Genomic DNA, 24,287 nt, shown 5'->3' with positions numbered 1-24,287 from the left:
TGACCATAAAGATCTACTCAGCAGCAGGTGAAGTGACCATAAAGATCTACTCAGCAGCAGGTGAAGTGACCATAAAAATCTACTCAGCATCAGGTGAAGTGACCATAAAGATCTACTCAGCAGCAGGTGAAGTGACCATAAAGATCTACTCAGCATCAGGTGAAGTGACCATAAAGATCTACTCAGCATCAGGTGAAGTGACCATAAAGAGATCATGAGGGACATATGACGTATTGAAAGGGAAACTTAACTAAAAGGAAACTCATCCATTGTAATGATCCTATAAATAGTCCTGTGACTGAAACTCTTCACTTAGAAAGACATCACATCCTAGATAGATCACATCATGGGTGTCTTGGGTTTAACCAGCTTTATAGGTGATCATGGAGAGATTTTAACAGATTATCGCTTCAGAAACAGCAAGGTAGTCATAGATGGTTGTAATATCTACCACTCTCTTTATTTGACCTCGTGTGTGGATCAGCAGCATGGAGGGGATTATGATGTATTTGAGGACCAGGTCTGCAAGTTCTTTAAGGCTCTGAGAGATTGTGGCATTGAACCTTATGTGATTATAGACGGAGGCTCTGACTTTTCCGATAAAAAGTTTGAAACTCTCCGACAACGAGCTCAATCAAGGATCAACCAAGCCAACAACTTGTCCATGGGGCTTCGGGAGAGAGGTTTACTGCCAGTCTTCATCAAACAAGTCTTCAAACAGGTCCTCTCCAGCCTGAAGGTGCCATTCGCGCATTGCATCTTTGAAGCAGACCAAGAAATAGCCTCCTTGGCTCAAAAGTGGAAGTGTCCGGTCCTGTCCAATGACAGTGACTTTTATATTTTTGCCATCCAGGCTGGATTTCTTCCCATGTCCCATTTTCAGTGGCAGAACGCATCAGTGCAAGGCTGGAGTCCTCAAAATTACATCCCCTGCAAGCGGTACACCACAACAAGCTTCTGCAGACAAGTCAACATCAACAGACAGCTTCTCCCAGTCTTCGCTGCCATCGCAGGAAACGACTATGTCAACTTGGATGAGATGGGCTTTCCCATCAAGTTTGAAGACAGCTTGTCGATGGAATCCAATTAGAAGCGCGGTAAGTTTTAATAAATTAAGTGTTTACTGAAGTTTACATAATCGCTACAGATGCATATAATACTCTAGCGAATGGCGGGGCACACAAGCAAACCCAGGTAGCTGGCGTGAAAGGCAAACACGGTCATTACACAGGTGCACCTTGTGCGGGGAACAACAAAACACAATGCCACAGATGTCTCAAGTTTTGATGGAGCGTACAATTGGCATGCTGACTACAGGAATGCCCACCAGAGCTGTTGCCAGATAATTGAATGTTAATTTCTCTACCATAAGCCGATTCCAGCGTCGTTTTAGAGAATTTGTCAGTACGTCCAATTGGCCTCACAACCGCATACTACTTGTGAACGCCAGCCAAGGTCCTCCACATTTGGCTTCTTCACTTGCGGGATGATCTGAGACAAACCACCCGGACAGCTGATAAAAATGTTGGTTTGCTGCTGAACTTCTGTAGAAACTGTCAGAAACCCTCTCAGGGGAGCTCATCTGCGTGCTCGTCGTCCTCACCAGGGTCTTGAACTGACTGCTGTTCGGCGACGTAACTGACTTCAGTGGGCAAATGCTCACCTTCGATGGCCACTGGCACGCTGTGACTGAATCCTGGTTTCAACTGTTCTGGGTAACTGGCAGACAATGTGTATGGCATGGCGTTGCGTGGGCGAAAGGTTTGCTGATGTCAACGTTGTGAACAGAGTGCCCCATGGTGGCGGTGGGGTTATAGTATGGTTAGGTACAAGCTACGGACAATGAACACAATTGCTATTTATCAATGGAAAGTTTAATGCACAGAGATAACGTCACGAGATCCTGAGGCCCATTGTCATGCCATTCATCTGCCCCCATCACCTCATGTTTCAGCATGATAATGCACAGCCCCATGTCTCAAGGATCTGTTACACAATTCCTGGAAGCTGAAAATGTCCCAGTTCTTCCACGGCCTGCATACTCACCAGACATGTCACCCATTGAGAATGTTAGGAATGCTCTGGGTCGACGAGTATGACATCGTGTTCCAGTTCCCGCCAATATCCAGCAACTTCACAGAGCCACTGGAGAGGAGTTGGACAACATTCCACAGGCCACAATCAACAGCTTGATCAACTCTATGTGAAGGAGATGTGTCACGCTGGATGAGGCAAATGGTTTGTCACACCAGATACTGACTGGTCTTCTGATCCACTCCTCTACGTTTTTGTGAAGGTTTCTGTGACCAACAGATGCATATCTGTATTCCCAGTCATGTGAAATCCATAAATTAGGGCCTAATGGGTTCCAGATCCAGACACCAACCAACCCAGACAGTTTTGGGTTCCAGATCCAGACACCAACCAACCCAGACAGTTTTGGGTTCCAGATCCAGACACCAACCAACCCAGACAGTTTTGGGTTCCAGATCCAGACACCAACCAACCCAGACAGTTTTGGGATCCAGATCCAGACACCAACCAACCCAGACAGTTTTGGGTTCCAGATCCAGACACCAACCAACCCAGCCAGTTTGGGTTCCAGATCCAGACACCAACCAACCCAGACAGTTTTGGGTTCCAGATCCAGACACCAACCAACCCAGACAGTTTTGGGTTCCAGATCCAGACACCAACCAACCCAGACAGATTTGGGTTCCAGATCCAGACACCAACCAACCCAGACAGTTTTGGGTTCCAGATCCAGACACCAACCAACCCAGACAGTTTTGGGTTCCAGATCCAGACACCAACCAACCCAGACACTTTTGGGTTCCAGATCCAGACACCAACCAACCCAACAAGTTTTTACCAATTGTGTGCAGCAGCTTGTCTGTTACGAGGTTTCATTTCCAAGTCAGATGGAATAGAAAACATTTTATATAAAACATTCCTCCTATGAGGGCCGATTAAGACCAAGTTAAGCGCGCTTCAATGGAACATAATTCCTTTTTTCATGTACCATTCTCTCTTTTTGTGTATTTTGACCTTGAATTTAAACATGACAATATTATGCTATAACACCCGCTATCCATTTGTTGTGGAGATCAAAGAAATTAACGTTTGGCGGAAATGTGTGTCTACAGCCATGACATATTCTGACCTTGACTTAAATCTATCATAATTCTCCCACTTTTAAGTGCAAGGAAACCATGAATAAGGTTGAGTGAACCTGCCTGTTCCAAGTGGATAAATGTATCTACTTTATTTGTTCTGATAGAAATAACATTCTTTGCACTGTACGTTCAAAATTGATAAGAGCTATTGATAAGAGCTATTGATAAGAGCTATTGATAAGAGCTATTGATAAGAGCTATTGATAAGAGCTAGGTAAATGATTCATCTGTTTGGAGAAGGAGATTGTAAATACACACAACAATTGTTTTAGATGAACTGAAAATGATATCAACATGACATGTAGGGTTAGTGCTTCTGTACTGTTTACCACGCTTGCCAAATATCAGATCTCAGCAACAAACTGATCATGCAATATTACATGCTTTTTGATGTATTTTGAAACATTTTCAATGATGTTTACTAGTTTAAAATGCATTCTTCTACAGAACCGCTGGACCAATCAGCACCAAATGTGGTATATATATATATAGATAAACTAGGCAAGTCGTTTAAGAACAAATTCTTGTTTACAATGACAGCCTACCCCAGATCTACTCAGCATCAGGTGAAGTGACCATAAAGAGATCACGAGGGACATATGATGTATCGAAAGGGAAAAGTTAACGAAATGAAAACTCATCCATTGTAATGATCCTATAAATAGTCCTGTGACTGAAACTCTTAAATTGTAAAGACATCACATCCCAGACGGAGCTCATCTCGGGTTTATAGATGAAAATGAAACGTTTATTTTTTATTTTTTTAAAGATGATCACTTCTGAAACGCCAAGCTGATCATAGATGGCAGTAATCTCTACCACTTGCTTTATTTTAACTCAAGTTTGGATCAGAAGCATGGAGGGGATCTTGATGCTTTTAAGGCTCTGAGAGATTGCGACATTGACCCTTATGTGATTATAGATGAAGGCTCTGACAAAAAGTTTGAAACTCTCCACCAACGAATTCAATCAAAGATCAACACAGCCAACAACTTGTCCATGGGGGCGTCAAGGGGGAAGTCTAAATATCAACCCTCGTCAAACAAGTCTTCAAACAGGCCCTCTCCAGCTTAAAGGTTCCGTTCGTACAGCATCTGTGAGGCAGACCAAGAAATAGCCTCACTGGCTCAAAGGTGAAAATGTCCGGTTCTGTCCAATGACAGTGACTTTCATGTGACTGCCCATGTCCCGTTTGAAGTGGGATGAAAGCGTCAGTGCAAGGCGGGAGTCCTCAAAATGACATCCTCTGCAAGCGGTACACCACAACAAGCTTCTGCAGTCACTTCAACATCAACAGACGGCTTCTCCCAGTCTTCGCCGCCATCGCAGGAAACGACTATGTCAACTTGGATAAGATGGGCTTTCCCATCAGGTGGGAAGACTACTCTCCAAAGCAACCCAATCTCGAAGCAACCCAAGAAAAAAGTATATACTAATATATTATATGTATACTGAAGTATACTTAAATACTACAGAATCATATAACAGACCTAAAGTGTATTCAAAGAATATTTGTTTTGCTCTTTATTTAATATATTAATCATTTGCGTAAGTACTAATTAAGTGTCCCAAATTAGATAATTTAAAATACATTTAATATACTTAAATAAAACAGTATATAATAAAGTAGACATTAAATGTATATATCTGTCACGCCCTGACCTTAGTTATCTTTGTTTTCTTCATTATTTTGGTCAGGTCAGGGTGTTACGAGGGTGGGTATGTGTGTTTTTACTCCTGTATATCTACTAGGGTTTTGTATGTATGTATGTACAGTGGGGCAAAAAAGTATTTAGTCAGCCACCAATTGTGCAAGTTCTCCCACTGAAAAAGATGACAGAGGCCTGTAATGTTCATCATAGGTACACTTCAACTATGACAGACAAAATGAGAAAAAAAAATCCATAAAATCACATTGTAGGATTTTTTATGAATTTATTTGCAAATTATGGTGGAAAATAAGTACTTGGTCAATAACAAAAGTTAATCTCAATACTTTGTTATATACCCTTTGTTGGCAATGACAGAGGTCAAACGTTTTCTGTAAACATTTGACCGAAGTTAAACAATTTACAGGCAATGCTGTCAAATACTAATTGAGTTTATGTAAACTTCAGACCCACTGGGAATGTGATGAAAGAAATAAAAGCTGAAATAAATAAATATTCTGACATTTCACATTCTTAAAATAAAGTGGTGATCCTAACTGACCAAAGACAGTCCTTTTTACAAGGAAAAAATGTCAGGAATTGTGAAAAAGTGAAAAAAACTTTAACTGTATATGTTTTTTTTTTTTGTGCTTGGGAAGGGGTTGTCTTTTTCAACAAGTTGCTGAAATGGCTGGCCAGTTTCCAGGAGAAGCAGGAGGCCTTGGACAATGTGCACCTCCTCATTGGTCATGGGGAAAACAACATGGATGCTGCCCTCCAGGCCCTCTCTCGGGGCATAGAAACATACCAGATTCAACCCGAAAGCCTGGAGTGTTTCTTCAATGATGGCGAGGCTCCTGATGCCGGCCTTCTCCCAGACCATCTGAGTGTCCTTCCAGACTGGACTCTGCTGCCGTTGACGAACGGGACACTTCCCCCCTACATGATATACATTCTGCAGCGTAGGCCAGTGATACAGGGTATCCAAGTGGAAGATCACAGCTTACCCAGTGGGAACAACACCTCTCGGCCCATACGGCAGGTATTCTACGGGCTGCTGCTGGGTGAAGGGAGGGAAGTAGAGGAGTATGACAGGGAAGAAACAAACCTGACCAGCAGCAAGGTTAATGCCATCCTGCCCAGTGCTGCACAACAGCTGCAGCTGGACACACTGGATCAGGTATGTCGACATGTGATATAGTATACAGTATATCAGGTATGTAGACGTGATATAGTATGCAGTATAATATAAACATGCTGCTGTTTATTCTGAAATTGATTCTCATTATTTTGTTCTGTTTCTTAGACTCCATATTTTGAGCGGCGTGAGGTATTTTTGGAGACCCTTGGTATGTCCCAGTCCACTTTGAATGGTCTCCCACTTCACCTGGGACTTCCTGTGGCTGTTACCTACTACTGGCTGAGGCACGCCCATCCCCGACCAGACCTTCCTCTCCTGCAGGCCCTGCTACTAGGACTTGTGTTTGGAGAGCTCTGCAGACAGAGGAAGAGCCAGAGAGGTATGGACCAGAGCATGAATGAAAACACACACACAGCCACACACAACTTGGAATTTATAAATAAAGTACGTGAAGTGCAGCCAATGACTCCTCCCCTTCTTGTGTATCAGGGTTTATAGAGGAGGAACCAGTGTTGGAGAGGATGAGAGGGCTGATTCAGAGACGTGCTATGAGTCCAGACCTGGGTGTGGTCCACGCCTATAGCCAATGGAAGCGCTGCATGAGGGATTGCCTTGACCTGAACCAACTGCTGTGCTTCCCTCTACCTGAGCCTCAGTGTGCCTGGTAAGGTGTCCCTTCCTAAAACAACCCTAACCTCTAACCTCTAACCTCTAGAGTAGACCAGTGGTATTCCTTTACATTGTATTCTAGCCCAGCAGCAACACAGCTAATTCAACCCTCTGTTGTTTCCCTGTTGGAGTCTAGGCTGTACAAGGGCACTCTGGTGCACCAGCTTGTGGGCCAACTGAGACGGGGGGTGACCCCGGATTCTCTCCTGATGGAAGACCCTTCATCTGGGCAGCTGTACAAAGCCATGCTGGACGCCATGCGTCCATACTCAACTTCCAGGAAGCTGAGACCACTGGACAACCTGACGGCCCCTCTGCAGATTCTGTCGCTGGAGGATGAAGAATTTGATGATGATGATGATGATGATGGAGTAGGCTGTACTGAAGTCCCAATGTCCCGTCACAAGAGGAAGGAAAGATTCAATAAAGCTCTGTTGAGTTATAGATATAGGGACCACTAAATAGGGACCACCTGTTGAGTTATATACTGTTTTCTGTGACATTAAAGTGACAGAGTGCATAGGTAGGAAGGCCCCATTTGCATACACTCATACTCATGAAGCGCTTCCCCTTTCACTTACACATGGAGCACAGAGAACATTGATAAGAGATTTGACATTGATTAAAAGAAAATAAGAAAAATGAGAGTAAATTATTATTTTTTTATTGTGACTGAGGTTTATTGAAGTGAAAATTCAAGGTTAAATATGTTAAATGTTAAAGGTTGAAAACATTGTGAAATAAACATTGTGAAATAAACATTGTGAAATAAACATTGTGAAATAAACATTGTGAAATAAACATTGTGAAATATTAAAGTGGAGTTAAAGTAGTGCAGTAAAATGGTAGAATGTTATATTGTTGTTTGCTGTAAGGTGTGATGCATATTGACTATGTTTGTTAGAGGAGGAGGTTGATAATCTAATGGAGTTGGAACGTTTAAAATGGTGGATGTTTAGAAGGTAATGGGAGAAATATATTAGGTTGGATTAGGATTAGAATTGAATGGAATAAGAAAATGTATGTTTGAACCACCATCCCAGTAGCCCACACAACTACCACCACAGTAGCCCACACCACCACCACAGTAGCCCACACCACCACCACAGTAGCCCACACCACCACCACAGTAGCCCACACCACCATCACCACGGTAGCCAACACAACTACCACCACAGTAGCCCACACCACCACCACAGTAGCCCACACCACCACCACAGTAGCCCACACCACCATCACCACGGTAGCCAACACAACTACCACCACAGTAGCCCACACAACCACCACCACAGTAGCCCACACAACCATCACCACAGTAGCCCACACAACTACCACCACGGTAGCTCACACCACCACCACCACAGTAGCCCACACAACTACCACCACGGTAGCCCACACCACCACCACCACGGTAGCCCACACAACTACCACCACCATGGTAGCCCACACAACTACCACCACCATGGTAGCCCACACAACTACCACCACGGTAGCCCACACCACCACCACCACGGTAGCCCACACAACTACCACCACCACGGTAGCCCACACAACCACCACCACGGTAGCCCACACAACCACCACCACGGTAGCCCACACAACTACCACCACCACAGTAGCCCACACAACTACCACCACGGTAGCCCACACAACTACCACCACAGTAGCCCACACAACTACCACCACGGTAGCCCACACAACTACCACCACGGTAGCCCACACAACAACCACCACGGTAGCCCACACAACTAACACCACGGTAGCCCACACAACCACCACCACAGTAGCCCGCACAACTACCACCACGGTAGCCCACACAACTACCACCACGGTAGCCCACACAACCACCACCATGGTAGCCCACACCACCACCACGGTATTCCAAACCACCTCCACCACCATGGTAGCCCACAACACCACCATGGTAGCCCACACCACCACCACAGTAGCCCACACCACCACCACCATGGTAGCCCACACCACCACCATGGTAGTCCACACCACCACCACCATGGTAGCCCACACCACCTCCACTACCACGATGGCCCACACAAACACCACCACGTTAGCCCACACCAGCTCCACCAACATAGGAGCCCACCACCACCCACACCACCACCACCATGGTAGCCCACATCACCACCACCATCACAGTAGCCCACACCACCACCACCAAGGAATATCCCACACCACCACCACCACAGAATATCCCACACCACCACCACCATAGTAGCCCACACCACCACCACCATAGTAGCCCACACCACCACCATGGTAGCCCACACCATCACCACCACGGTAGCCCACACCACCACCATGGTAGCCCACACCACCACCACCACCAAGGTAGCCCACACCACCACCATGGTATCCCATACCATCTCCACCACCATGGTAGCCCACACCACCACCACCATGGTAGCCCACACCACCACCACAGTATACCAAACCACCTCCACCACCATGGTAGCCCACAACACCACCATGGTAGCCCACACCACCACCACCACCATGGTAGCCCACACGACCACAACCACGGTAGTTCACACCACCACCATGGTAGCCCACACCACCACCAACACGGTAGTCCACACCACCTCCACCACCATGGTAGCCCACACCACCTCCACCACCACGGTAGCCCACACCACCACCACGGTAGCCCACACCACCACTACCATCACAGTAGCCCACACCACCACCACCAAGGTATATCCCACACCACCACCACCACAGTAGCCCACACCAACACCACCACAGTAGCCCACACCACCACCACCACCACGGTATATCCCACACAACCACCAAAGTAGCCTACACCACCACCACCACGGTTGCCCACACCACCACCATGGTAGCCCACATCCCCTCCACAATGGTAGTCCAAACCACCACCACGTTAGCCCACACCACCACCACCATGGTAGCCCATACCACCTCCACCACCACGGTAGCCCACACCATCACCACCATGGTAGCCCACACCACCACCAACATGGTAGCCCACACCATCACCACCATGGTAGCCCACACCATCACCACCATGGTAGCCCATACCCACCTCCACCATGGTAGCCCACACCATCACCACCATGGTAGCCCACACCATCAACACCATGGTAGCCCAAACCATCACCACCATGGTAGCCCACACCACCACCACCATGGTAGCCCACACCAGCACCATGGTAGCCCACATCACCACCACGGCAGCCCACACCACCACCACCATGGTAGCCCACACCACCACCACCATGGTAGCCCACACCATCACCAACATGGTAGCCCACACCACCACCACCATGTTAGCCCACATCACCACCACGGTAGCCCACATCACCAACACCATGGTAGCCCACACCACCACCACCATGGTAGCCCACACCAGCACCATGGTAGCCCACATCACCACCACGGCAGCCCACACCACCACCACCATGGTAGCCCACACCACCACCACCATGGTAGCCCACACCATCACCAACATGGTAGCCCACACCACCACCACCACCATGTTAGCCCACATCACCACCACGGTAGCCCACATCACCACCAACATGGTAGCCCACACCACCAGCACCATGGTAGTCCACACCACCACCACCATGGTAGCCCACACCATCACCACCATGGTAGCCCACACCATCACCACCATGGTAGTCCACACCACCACCACCATGGTAGCCCACACCATCACCACCATGGTAGCCCACACCACCACCAACATGGTAGCCCACACCATCACCACCATGGTAGCCCACACCATCACCACCATGGTAGCCCACACCACCTCCACCATGGTAGCCCACACCATCACCACCATGGTAGCCCACACCATCACCACCATGGTAGCCCACACCATCACCACCATGGTAGCCCACACCACCACCACCATGGTAGCCCACACCAGCACCATGGTAGCCCACATCACCACCACGGCAGCCCACACCACCACCACGGTAGCCCACACCACCACCATCATGGTATCCCACACCACCACCACCATGTTAGCCCACATCACCACCACGGTAGCCCACATCACCACCAACATGGTAGCCCACACCACCAGCACCATGGTAGCCCACACCACCACCTTGGTAGCCCACATCACCTACACGGTAGCCCACACTACCACCACGGTAGCCCACACCACCACCACGGTAGCCCACACCACCACCACGGTAGCCCACACCACCACCACGGTAGCCCACACCACCACCATCATGGTATCCCACACCACCACCACGGTAGCCCACACCACCACCACCATGGTAGCCCACACCACCACCATCATGGTAGCCCACACCACCACCATCATGGTAGCCCACACCACCACCATGTTAGCCCATACCACCACCACAGTAGCCCACACCACCACCACAGTAGTAACCCATTTCTGACTGTATTATTTTCATATAGGATTTCCCATAAACTAGTCTAGACCTGCTCAGCAAGTGACCATAAATAGATTAGGGAGATGACGAATTGAAAGGGAAACTTAACGAAATGTAAAACCTTCCATTGTGACGATGCTATAAATAGTCCTGTGACCTTCCATTGTGACTCCTCACTTAGAAAGACATCATATCCTAGAAGAAGCTCATCATGGGTATCCAGGGTTTGACCAATTTCCTAGATCATTGTGGAACATTTTTAAAAGATGATCATTTCAGAAACAGCAAGGTGGTCATAGATGGTAGTAATATCTACCACTTTCTTTATTTTAACTCAAGTGTGGATCAGCAGCATGGAGGGGATTTTGAGGACCAGGTCTGCAAGTTCTTCAAGGCGCTGAGAGATTGTAGCATTGAACCTTATGTGATTATAGACAGAGGCTCCGACCCCACCGACAAAAAATTTGAAACTGTCAGAAAACGAGCTGAATCAAAGATCGACACAGCCAACGAGTTGTCCAAGGGGCTTCGAGGGGCCTGGTTAATACCAACCCTTGCCAGACAAGTCTTTAAAGAGGTCCTTTCCAGCTTAGGGGTCCCGTTCGCACAGGCACTTTCTGAGGCAGACCAAGAAATAGCCTCCTTGGCTCAAAGGTGGAAGTGTCCGGTCCTGTCCAATGACAATGACTTTTATATTTTTGCCATCCAGGCTGGATTTCTTCCCATTGTCCCATTTTAAATGGCAGAACGCGTCAGTGCAAGGCTGGAGTCCTGAAAATTACATCCCCTGCAAGCGGTACACCACAACAAGCTTCTGCAGACAAGTCAACATCAACAGACAGCTTCTCCCAGTCTTTGCTGCCATCGCAGGAAACGACTATGTCAACTTGGATGAGATGGGCTTTCCCATCAAGTTTGAAGACAGCTTGTCGATGGAACCCAATTGGAAGCGCGGTAAGTTTGAACGTATTACGCGTATACCGAAGTAAACATAACTACTACAGATGCATTTGGGGCGGCAGGTCGTCTAGTGGTTAGAGTGTAGGGACGGCAGGTAGACTAGTGGTTAGAGTGTAGGAGCGGCAGGTAGTCTAGTGGTTAGAGTGTAGGGACGGCAGGTAGCCTAGTGGTTAGAGTGTAGGGACGGCAGGTAGCCTAGTGGTTAGAGTGTAGGGACGGCAGGTAGCCTAGTGGTTAGAGTGTAGGGACGGCAGGTAGTCTAGTGGTTAGAGTGTAGGGACGTCAGGTAGCCTAGTGGTTAGAGTGTAGGGACTGCAGGTAGCCTAGTGGTTAGAGTGTAGGGACGGCAGGTGGTCTAGTGATTAGAGTGTAGGGGCGGCAGGTAGAATAGTGGTTAGAGTGTAGGGGCGGCAGGTAGTCTAGTGGTTAGAGTGTAGGGACGGCAGGTAGCCTAGTGGTTAGAGTGTAGGGGCGGCAGGTAGACTAGTGGTTAGAGTGTAGGGACGGCAGGTCGCCTAGTGGTTAGAGTGTAGAGGCGGCAGGTAGCCTAGTGATTAGAGTGTAGGGACGGCAGGTAGCCTAGTGATTAGAGTGTAGGGACGGCAGGTAGCCTAGTGGTTAGAGTGTAGGGACGGCAGGTAGCCTAGTGATTAGAGTGTAGGGACGGCAGGTAGCCTAGTGATTAGAGTGTAGGGACGGCAGGTAGCCTAGTGGTTAGAGTGTAGGGACGGCAGGTATTCTAGTGGTTAGAGTGTAGGGGCGGCAGGTAGCCTAGTGATTAGAGTGTAGGGACGGCAGGTAGCCTAGTGGTTAGAGTGTAGGGACGGCAGGTAGCCTAATGATTAGAGTGTAGGGGCGGCAGGTAGACTAGTGGTTAGAGTGTAGGGGCGGCAGGTAGTCTAGTGGTTAGAGTGTAGGGACGGCAGGTAGCCTAGTGGTTAGAGTGTAGGGGCGGCAGGTAGACTAGTGGTTAGAGTGTAGGGACGGCAGGTAGCCTAGTGGTTAGAGTGTAGGGGCGGCAGGTAGCCTAGTGATTAGAGTGTAGGGACGGCAGGTAGCCTAGTGATTAGAGTGTAGGGACGGCAGGTAGCCTAGTGGTTAGAGTGTAGGGACGGCAGGTAGCCTAGTGATTAGAGTGTAGGGACGGCAGGTAGCCTAGTGATTAGAGTGTAGGGACGGCAGGTAGCCTAGTGGTTAGAGTGTAGGGACGGCAGGTAGCCTAGTGATTAGAGCGTTAGGTCAGTACCAAAAGCTTGCTAGATCGAATTCCCGAGCTGACAAGGTGAAAAAAATCTGTCGTTCTGCCCCTTAACAACACAGTTAACCCACTATTCCTAGACCAGTTAACCCACTGTTCCTAGACCAGTTAACCCACTGTTCCTAGACCAGTTAACCCACTGTTCCTAGACCAGTTAACCCACTGTTCCTAGACCAGTTAACCCACTGTTCCTAGACCAGTTAACCCACTGTTCCTAGACCAGTTAACCCACTGTTCCTAGACCAGTTAACCCACTGTTCCTAGACCAGTTAACCCACTGTTCCTAGACCAGTTAACCCACTGTTCCTAGGCCGTCATTGTAAATAGGAATTAGTTCTGAACTGACCTGCCTAGTTAACAAATATTGATATATATATACAGTGGGGAGAACAAGTATTTGAAACACTGCCGATGTTGCAGGTTTTCCTACTTACAAAGCATTAGTTCTGAACTGACCTTCCTAGTTAACAAATATTGATATATATATACAGTGGGGAGAACAAGTATTTGAAACACTGCCGATGTTGCAGGTTTTCCTACTTACAAAGCATGTAGAGGTCTGTAATTTTTTATCGTAGGTACACTTCAACTGTGAGAGACGGAATCTAAAACAAAAATCCAGAAAATCACTCTGTATGATTTTTAAGTAATTAATTTGCATTTTATTGCATGACATAAGTATTTGATCACCTACCAACCAGTAACATGAGGTGATGGGGGCAGATGAATGGCACGACACTGGGCCTCGGAATCTTGTGACCGTATTTCTGTGCATTCAAATTTCCATTGATAAAATTGGATTGTGTTCATTGTCCGTAGCTTATACCTGCCCATACCAACCAACCCAACCAATTTGGGATCCAGATCCAGAGAACAACAACATAACCCGTTTATACAAATTGTGTGCAGCAGCTTGTCTGTTGCGAGGTTTCATTTCCAAGTCAGATGGAATACAAAACTTTTTATATAAAACATTCCTACTAATGAGGGCCGATTAAGACACAAGTTAAGCGCACGTCAATGGAACGTAATTCCTTTTTTATGTACCATTCTCTCTTTGTGTTGTCTGACCATGAATTTAAACATTTCTATTCTGGTTAGAGCCAGTTTGCGCTGTTCTGTGAAGGGAGTAGTACACAGCGTTGTACGAGATCTTCAGTTTCTTAACAATTTCTCGCATGGAATAGTCTTCATTTCTCAGAACAAGAATAGGCTGACAAGTTTCTGGCCATTTTGAGCCTGTAATCGAACCCACAAATGCTGATGCTCCAGATACTCAACTAGTCTAAAGAAAGACAGTTTTATTATTTCTTTAATCAGTACAACAGTTTTCAACTCTTCTAACATAATGGCGAAAGGGTTTTCTAACGATCAATTAGCCTTTTAAAATGATGAACTTCGATTAGCTAACACAACGTGCCATTGAAACACAGGAGTGATGGTTGCTGATAATGGGCCTCTGTACGCCTATGTAGATATTCCATAACAAATCAACCGTTTCCAGCTCCAATAGTCATTTACAACATTAACCATTTCTACACTGTATTTCTGATCAATTTGATGTTTTTCTTTCAAAAACAAGGACATTTCTAAGTGACCCCAAACTGTTGAACGGTTTTGGATATCATGATTATTTGCATAAATTAGGAGGCCATTGTTTAGCAGTCTCTGCCATGGTGTGCTGCAGCAGTAGGCCTAACAGCAGAAACATTGCTAAACTAATACATTCCTCTCCTGCTAGATGTACAATTAAAGGGGAATTACAGATTTTTTTTTACATTTGTTAGCATTTTTTTTCAGACCTCTACATTTTTCTGTTGATGTGATTTAAGCATTGACATGGACTCAGAACATACATTTCTGTGTTTTTCTCTCTGAATAATTGTAATATTGAGAGTAAAAAACAGAATTTGGAATAATTCAAAGTAACATTTTATAGGGCCCCCTTAGAGTTGTTATTTGACTATTATATATTGCCAGAAAACACATATCTTGTACAAGGAACAGGGGAAGAGTTGCAGGGTTGAGGAGAGGAGAAGAATTTGACGATTTGAAAGCTATTAAAAAAATTAGTAGCTCGTGAAATTAATTTTTCTTTATGTAGCTGTCATGCTAGAAAAGGTTGGAGATCCCTGCTGTACAGGCTTCCTTCTTTTCACTCTGTCAATTAGGTTAATATTGTGGAATAACTACAATGTTGTTGATCCTCAGTTTTCTCCTATCTCAGCCATTAACGTCACCATTGACCTCGAGGTGAAATCCCTGAGCAGTTTCCTTCCTCTCTGGCAACTGAGTTAGGAAGGATACCCGTATCTTTGTAGTAACTGGGTGTATTGATACACCATCCAAAGTGTAATTAATAACTGGTGTACTTGATGCTCAAAGGTATATTCAATGCCTGCAATATTTTATATATATATATATATATATATATATATATATATATATATATATGTGTTGTTTTTTTGTGCTTGGGAAGGGGTTGTCTTTTTCAACAAGTTGCTGAAATGGCTGGCCAGTTTCCAGGAGAAGCAGGAGGCCTTGGACAATGTGCACCTCCTCATTGGTCATGGGGAAAACAACATGGATGCTGCCCTCCAGGCCCTCTCTCGGGGCATAGAAACATACCAGATTCAACCCGGTTGCCTGGAGCGTTTCTTCAATGATGGCGAGGCTCCTGATGCCGGCCTTCTCCCAAACCATCTGAGTGTCCTTCCAGACTGGACTCTGCTGCCGTTGACGAACGGGACACTTCCCCCCTACATGATATACATTCTGCAGCAGAGGCCAGTGATACAGGGTATCCAAGTGGAAGATCACAGCTTACCCAGTGGGAACATCACCTCTCGGCCCATACGGCAGGTATTCTACGGGCTGCTGCTGGGTGAGGGGGGGGGAAGTGGAGGAGTATGACAGGGAAGAAACAAACCTGACCAGCAGCATGGTTACAGCCATCCTGCCCAGTGCTGCACAACAGCTGCAGCTGTATAGGGACCACTATATAGGGACCACTATATAGGGACCACTATATAGGAACCACTATATAGGGACCACTATATAGGAACCACTATATAGGGACCACTATATAGGGACCACTAGGGACCCAGTTTTCTGTGACTCAGGTATGTCGACATGTAGACGTGATATAGTATACAGTATATCAGGTATGTATACATGTGATGTAGTATACAGTATATCAGGTATGTCGACATGTGATATAGTACACAGTATATCAGGTATGTATACATGTGATATAGTATACAGTATATCAGGTATGTATACATGTGATGTAGTATACAGTATATCAGGTATGTCGACATGTGATATAGTACACAGTATATCAGGTATGTATACATGTGATATAGTATACAGTATATCAGGTATGTATACATGTGATATAGTATACAGTATATCAGGTATGTAGACATGTGATGTAGTATACAGTATATCAGGTATGTATACATGTGATATAGTATACAGTATATCAGGTATGTATACATGTGATATAGTATACAGTATATCAGGTATGTATACATGTGATATAGTATACAGTATATCAGGTATGTAGACGTGTGATATAGTATACAGTATATCAGGTATGTATACATGTGATATAGTATACAGTATATCAGGTATGTATACATGTGATATAGTATGCAGTATATCAGGTATGTAGACGTGATATAGTATACAGTGTATCAGGTATGTAGACATGTGATATAGTATACAGTATATCAGGTATGTATACATGTGATATAGTATACAGTATATCAGGTATGTCGACATGTGATATAGTATACAGTATATCAGGTATGTCGACATGTGATATAGTATACAGTATATCAGGTATGTCGACATGTGATATAGTATGCAGTATAATATAAACATGCTGCTGTTGATTCTGAAATTGATTCTCATTCTCTTGTTCTGTTTCTTAGACTCCATATTTTGAGAGGCTTGAGGTATTTTTGGAGACCGTTGGTGTGTCCCAGTCCACTTTGTATGGTGTCCCACCTCATCTGGGACTTCCTGTGGCTGTTACCTACTACTGGCTGAGGCACGCCCATCCCCGACCAGACCTTCCTCTCCTGCAGGCCCTGCTACTAGGACTTGTGTTCGGAGAGCTCTGCAGACAGAGGAAGAGCCAGAGAGGTATGGACCAGAATATGAATGAAAACACACACACAGCCACACACAACTTGGAATTTATAAATAAAGTACGTGAAGTGCAGCCAATGACTCCTCCCCTTCTTGTGTATCAGGGTTTATAGAGGAGGAACCAGTGTTGGAGAGGATGAGAGGGCTGATTCAGAGACGTGCTATGAGTTCAGACCTGGGTGTGGCCCACGTCTTTAGCCAATGGAATCGTTGCATGAGGGATGGCCTTGACCTGAACCAACTGCTGTGTCTCCCTCTACCTGAACCTCCGTGTGCCTGGTAAGGTGTCACTTCCTAAAACAACCCTAACCTCTAACCTCTAGAGTAGACCAGTGGTATTCCTTCACATTGTTTTCTAGCCCAGCAGCAACACAGCTAATTCAACCCTCTGTTGTTTCCCTGTTGGAGTCTAGGCTGTACAAGGGAACTCTGGTGCACCAGCTTGTGGGCCAACTGAGACAGGGGGTGACCCCGGATTCTCTCCTGATGGAAGACCCTTCCTCTGTGCAGCTGTACAGAGCCATGCTGGAAGCCATACTCAACTCCTAGGAAGCTGAGACCACTGGACAACCTGACGGACCCTCCACAGATTCTGGTGCTGCAGGAAGAAGAGGATGTTGATGATGATGATGGTGCCGGAGGAGGTTGTACTGAAGTCCAAATGTCCCACTGCAAGAGGAAGGAAATATTTAACAAAGCTCTGTCAAGTTGTAAATATCGGGACCACTATATACAGACCACTATATACAGACCACTATATACAGACCACTATATACAGACCACTATACAACTGCTGAGTTATAGATATAGGGACCACTATATAGGGACCACTATACAACTGTTGAGTTGTAGATATAGGGACCACTATATAGGACCACTATATACAGACCACTATATACAGACCACTATACAACTGCTGAGTTATAGATATAGGGACCACTATATAGGGACCACTATATACAGACCACTATATACAGACCACTATATACAGACCACTATATACAGACCACTATATAGGGACCACTATATAGGAACCACTATATAGGGACCACTATATGGAACCACTATATACAGACCACTATATAGGGACCACTATATACAGACCACTATATACAGACCACTATATAGGGACCACTATATACAGACCACTATATACAGACCACTATATACAGACCACTATATACAGACCACTATATACAGACCACTATACAACTGCTGAGTTATAGATATATGAACCACTATACATACAACTTCTGAGTTATAGATATAGGGACCACTATATACAGACCACTATATAGGGACCACTATATAGGAACCACTATATAGGGACCACTATATGGAACCACTATATACAGACCACTATACAACTGTTGAGTTGTAGATATATGAACCACTATACATACAACTTCTGAGTTATAGATATAGGGACCACTATATAGGGACCACTATATAGGGACCACTATATAGGGACCACTATATAGGGACCACTATATAGGGACCACTATATAGGGACCACTATATAGGGACCACTATATAGGAACCACTATATAGGGACCACTATATTGGAACCACTATATAGGGACCACTATATAGGGACCACTATATAGGGACCACTATATAGGGACCACTATATAGGAACCACTATATAGGGACCACTATATAGGGACCACTATATAGGGACCACTAGGGACCCAGTTTTCTGTGACATTTTAGTGACAGAAGGCCTGGGTAGGAAGGCCCCACTTGCATACACACACACACACACACACACACACACACAAACTCATGAAGTAGTTTCACTTTCATTCACACACAGAGCATAAAGAAGAATGAACATCGATAAGAGAATTTACATTTATTTAAGTAAAATAAGAAAAAAAGAGAAGAAATTAATTGGGACTGAAGTTTATTGTAATGATCATTAAAGGTTAAACATGTTAAATGTTGAAAGTTGAAAACATTGTGAAATATGAAAGGAGGATTAAAGTAGTGCAGTAATGGAGGTTTCTAGCTTGAATTGTAAATCCACAGGTCAGAACAGCCAGGCAGGAGGTGGGGGGTTAGTTGGTGCTGAAAATGCAGCTCATGAGCAAATGCCGCAGTAGGTGTTAATGCATCATTGGAGCAGGAGTTAGCCACAATGAGTTAGCAGACAGGAAGACTGATGGTAGAACGGACTCTCTTTGAGCTGGGAGAACCTGTCGACTGCTGGAACAAGATTTTTGCTTTCGCATTTTAGCTTGAGATATTTTAAGGTTTTTATTCTACTTGGTTTAAAGTAACATTTTCGGAGGAATCGTTAAGGTGACCTCATTGACAGAAGTGTGTTAATGTAGCTGTTACAGAGTTTTTTTAGACACCAACTGAGGGACTGATCATCTTGAGGGGGAGACAAAGAGCCGTTTATAAATTGTAGAAGGTTTTTCTTGTTATTATTGTCATTAAATATTGTCCTTCTGATAAAATTGTGATCGACAAATAACATTTTATTGGCACATCCCACTAATGGTTTAAGGGCGCTGGAGGCATCTATAAAGTTAATTCATGGTTGATTTGATCTTATCATTGATTTGTGATTGGTTGATTTGTGATATTAATTTGTGATTGGTTGATTTGTGATATTGATTTGTGATTGGTTGATTTGTGATATTGATTTGTGATTGGTTGATTTGTGATATTGATTTGTGATTGGTTGATTTGTGATATTGATTTGTGATTGGTTGATTGATCTGGAATTTTTTTATGGCTGTTTCTGGAACTTTGAATAAACTTGCTTTATTGTTCTGAAACCCTGTGTCATCAATGAGTTATACCAGTGCTTTTCTCTAGGTTTCTGAAATAGACTTGATCAAATCAAATCAAATGTATTTATATAGCCCTTCGTACATCAGCTGATATCTCAAAGTGCTGTACAGAAACCCAGCCTAAAACCCCAAACAGCAAACAATGCAGGTGTAGAAGCACGGTGGCTAGGAAAAACTCCCTAGAAAGGCCAAAACCTAGGAAGAAACCTAGAGAGGAACCAGGCTATGTGGGGTGGCCAGTCCACTTCTGGCTGTGCCGGGTGGAGATTATAACAGAACATGGCCAAGATGTTCAAATGTTCATAAATGACCAGCATGGTCAAATAATAATAATCACAGGCAGAACAGTTGAAACTGGAGCAGCAGCACGACCTGGTGGACTGGGGACAGCAAGGAGTCATCATGCCAGGTAGTCCTGAGGCATGGTCCTAGAGCTCAGGTCCTCCGAGAGAGAGAAAGAAAGAGAGAAAGAGAGAATTAGAGAGAGCATACTTAAATTCCCACAGGACACCGGATAGGACATGAGAAGTACTCCAGATATAACAAACTGACCCCAGCCCCCCGACACATAAACTACTGCAGCATAAATACTGGAGGCTGAGACAGGAGGAGTCAGGAGACACTGTGGCCCCATCCGATGACACCCCCGGACAGTGCCAAACAGGAAGGATATAACCCCACCCACTTTGCCAAAGCACAGCCCCCACACCACTAGAGGGATATCTTCAACCACCAACTTACCATCCTGAGACAAGGCCGAGTATAGCCCACAAAGATCTCCGCCACGGCACAACCCAGGGGGGGGGGGTAATTTTAGCATCTGGTTAGTTAGTCTATCGGGAACCTGAGTTGCTGGTATAAAGGAGCCTGAGACCCAACTATAGGTACTGAGTGCATTGGTAGGAGTTATAAGAGGGGCGTGTCTGGACTAAGCCAACCCAGGGGCGGGCAGCCCATTCAGTGTGCTGAGGTTGAAACTCTGGCCCGGACGATCCTGAAAAGGCACCAGGTTTATTGGTTCAGGGTGAGGGAGGCACTCGACTTTGGGGATATCCCGCTTTACTGCAAGGCCCTTACCATTGAGTTTGAGGAACAGTCCCTTGCTGTGTACTAGGTCAGTAGACAGGGGAGAGTTCAATTGTTAAATCCTGCATAGGTGGTATTTTAGTTATGACAGTACCTTAAATAAGGATCTGCCCCTTTTTTCCATTTTCTCCTAAAATGACATACCCAAATCTAACTGCCTGTAGCTCAGGCCCTGAAGCAAGGATATAGATATTCTTGGTACCATTTGAAAGGAAACACTTTGATGTTTGTGGAAATGTGAAAGGAATGTAGTAGAATATAACACAATAGATCCGGTAAAAGATAATACAAAGAAAAAAACAAACGTTATTTTTGTATTTCTTTTGTACCATCACCTTTGAAATGCAAGAGAAAGGCCATAATGTATTATTCCATCCCAGCTGCAATTTAGATTTTGGCCAGTAGATGGCAGCAGTGTATGTGCAAAGTTTTAGACTGATCCAATGAACCATTGCATTTCTGTTCAAAGTTTTGTGTCAAGACTGCCCAAATGTGCCAAATTTGTTTATTTTAACAACTGTCATAAACTTTGTTTTTATCATTAACTATAAAATACGTTTATAAAATATACATTAAAAGATACATTTTATAAAGGATAAAGGATTATAAAGGATAAAATCGAAAAAGAAAAGTTATACGTTTGACCAGGTTTTATTTGTTTTATATTTAATTGCTGTCAAAAAGCGGCTTTGAGTCTTTGAGAAAGTGATACATAATTATTATATATATAATATAATGTTAATGTTCCGTTATTGCAGCAAATTGTTATGAAATATTTGATGTACATGTTTTAATGAAAGAAAAATAAATGTCCTAAATGTAAATAAATGAAATGCTTGCTGGTCCTGAAGTAGATACGTATTATGGTGGATTCGTAGTAGTAGTAGTAGTGGTAGTCAATGATCCCTCTAATTATTTTCGGCAGTCAGCAATTTTCAGGTCTGCAGAGCGCAAATTTGTACGTTGTGAAAATTCTGTGCAACTTCTGGTGCATGTTTACAGTGAACACTGAGGCTGTACCCGCTTTAAGTTAAAGTTAAAACAGTGGCCAAGTAGGCTACTGTGGCTCGTTGATCAATAATGTTGAGTTGAGATGAACCTGTTTGTCCACTTGTCCTACAGACAAGGAGGTGACTGAAAATGTTGTTGTTTGATGCAAGAAAACCACTTTACAAAATAAAATGTATTATTATTCCTTGTACATTTATTACAGAGAATCAAGCGCATTATGATACTCTCTGTCTATTGGTCACTTAGCTCATTCAAGCCTGTCTTAATATACAACATGTTCCTTTTAAGACAGAAAAAAAGCGTCTTACTTATTAACTTGCACACGAAATGCACACGTTTTGTGTTCTTGTGGGAAGCAACCACTCCCCTATTGCTGACTAGAAATTAGCTATAACTCATTTACAAAAAATAGGTACAAATGTAGCTCTCACTTTGATCTCAAAACAAGAGCATTTACTCACAACAACTCATGCTGTAAACACAGTCCAGTTCAAAGTCAATGGCCCCGGTCCATATATAGCAATGGTCTATTTGCGTATAGTGATGCTACAGCTCGTATTGGTTATTGTGCAACTGTCTGTGTAGAGTGCCTGTCAATACAATAGAATCCTACTGCAATGTCCTCTGAATACAATAAAATCTCATGCATAGTTTATTTTGTTTTGGTATATTGCATTGAAAGTGCATGCCCTCCGTAGCCTTTAAACAGGTCAACATTCACAAGGCTGCGGGGATTACCAGGATGGACGTGTACTCAGAGCATGCGCAGACCAACTGGCAAGTGTCTTCACTGACATTTTTAACCTGTCCCTGACCGAGTCTGTAATACCAACATGTTTCAAGCAGACCACCATCGTTCCTGTGCCCAAGAACATGGAGGAAACACGCCTAAAGGACTACCGCAAACACCACCACCACTACGCCACACCACCACAACCACCATGGTAGCCCACACCACCACAACAACCATGGTAGCCCACACCACCACCACCATGGTAGCCCACACCACCACCACCATGGTAGCCCACACCACCACCACCACCATGGTATCCCACACCACCACCACCATGGTAGCCCACACCACCTCCACCATGGTAGCCCACAACACCACCACCATGGTAGCCCTCACCACCACCACCATGGTAGCCCACACCACCACAACCACCATGGTATCCCACACCACCACCACCATGGTAGCCCAAATCCACCTCCACCATGGTAGCCCACACCACCTCCACCATGGTAGCCCACAACACCACCACCATGGTAGCCCTCACCACCACCACCATAGTAGCCCACACCACTTCCACCAACACCACCACCACCATGGTAGCCCACACAACCATGGTAGCCAACACCACCACCACCACCACCATAGTAGCCCACACCACCTCCACCATGGTAGCCCACAACACCACCACCATGGTAGCCCTCACCACCACCACCACAGTAGCCCTCACCACCACCACCACAGTAGCCCTCACCACCACCACCACCACCATGGTAGCCCACACCACCACCACCATGGTAGCCCTCACCACCACCACCATAGTAGCCCACACCACCTCCACCACAGTAGCCCTCACCACCACCACCACAGTAGCCCTCACCATCACCACCACGGTAGCCCACACCACCACCACCACCACCATAGTAGCCCACACCACCACCACCACGGTAGCCCTCACCACCACCACCATAGTAGCCCACACCACCACCACCACTACGCCACACCACCACAACCACCATGGTAGCCCACACCACCACCACCATGGTAGCCCACACCACCACCACCATGGTAGCCCACACCACCACCACCACGATGGTATCCCACACCACCACCACCATGGTAGCCCACACCACCTCCACCATGGTAGCCCACAACACCACCACCATGGTAGCCCTCACCACCACCACCATGGTAGCATACACCACCTCCACCATGGTAGCCCACAACACCACCACCATGGTAGCCCTCACC

The 24,287-nt window shown here is 45.4% G+C and overlaps 2 pseudogenes across 1 annotated transcript; both read left to right on the top strand.

Annotated features, from left to right (window-relative positions):
• Window positions 1–346: 346 nt before the first annotated feature.
• Window positions 347–7,329, top strand: LOC149984760 (single-strand DNA endonuclease ASTE1-like; annotated as a pseudogene).
• Window positions 7,330–11,240: 3,911 nt separating this feature from the next.
• Window positions 11,241–19,920, top strand: LOC149984759 (single-strand DNA endonuclease ASTE1-like; annotated as a pseudogene). Its single transcript, XR_016483572.1, has 5 exons — window positions 11,241–11,983; window positions 15,727–16,237; window positions 17,175–17,399; window positions 17,519–17,684; window positions 17,819–19,920. The product of XR_016483572.1 is annotated as a single-strand DNA endonuclease ASTE1-like (transcript).
• Window positions 19,921–24,287: the final 4,367 nt, after the last annotated feature.

This window comes from Oncorhynchus mykiss, chromosome 2 (genome assembly GCF_057628025.1).
Source record: "Oncorhynchus mykiss isolate SJ-2025 chromosome 2, ASM5762802v1, whole genome shotgun sequence".
Classification (NCBI taxonomy): domain Eukaryota; kingdom Metazoa; phylum Chordata; class Actinopteri; order Salmoniformes; family Salmonidae; genus Oncorhynchus; species Oncorhynchus mykiss.
Note: the sequence above shows the minus strand (reverse complement) of the source record. Positions and strands in the feature narration are given on the sequence as shown.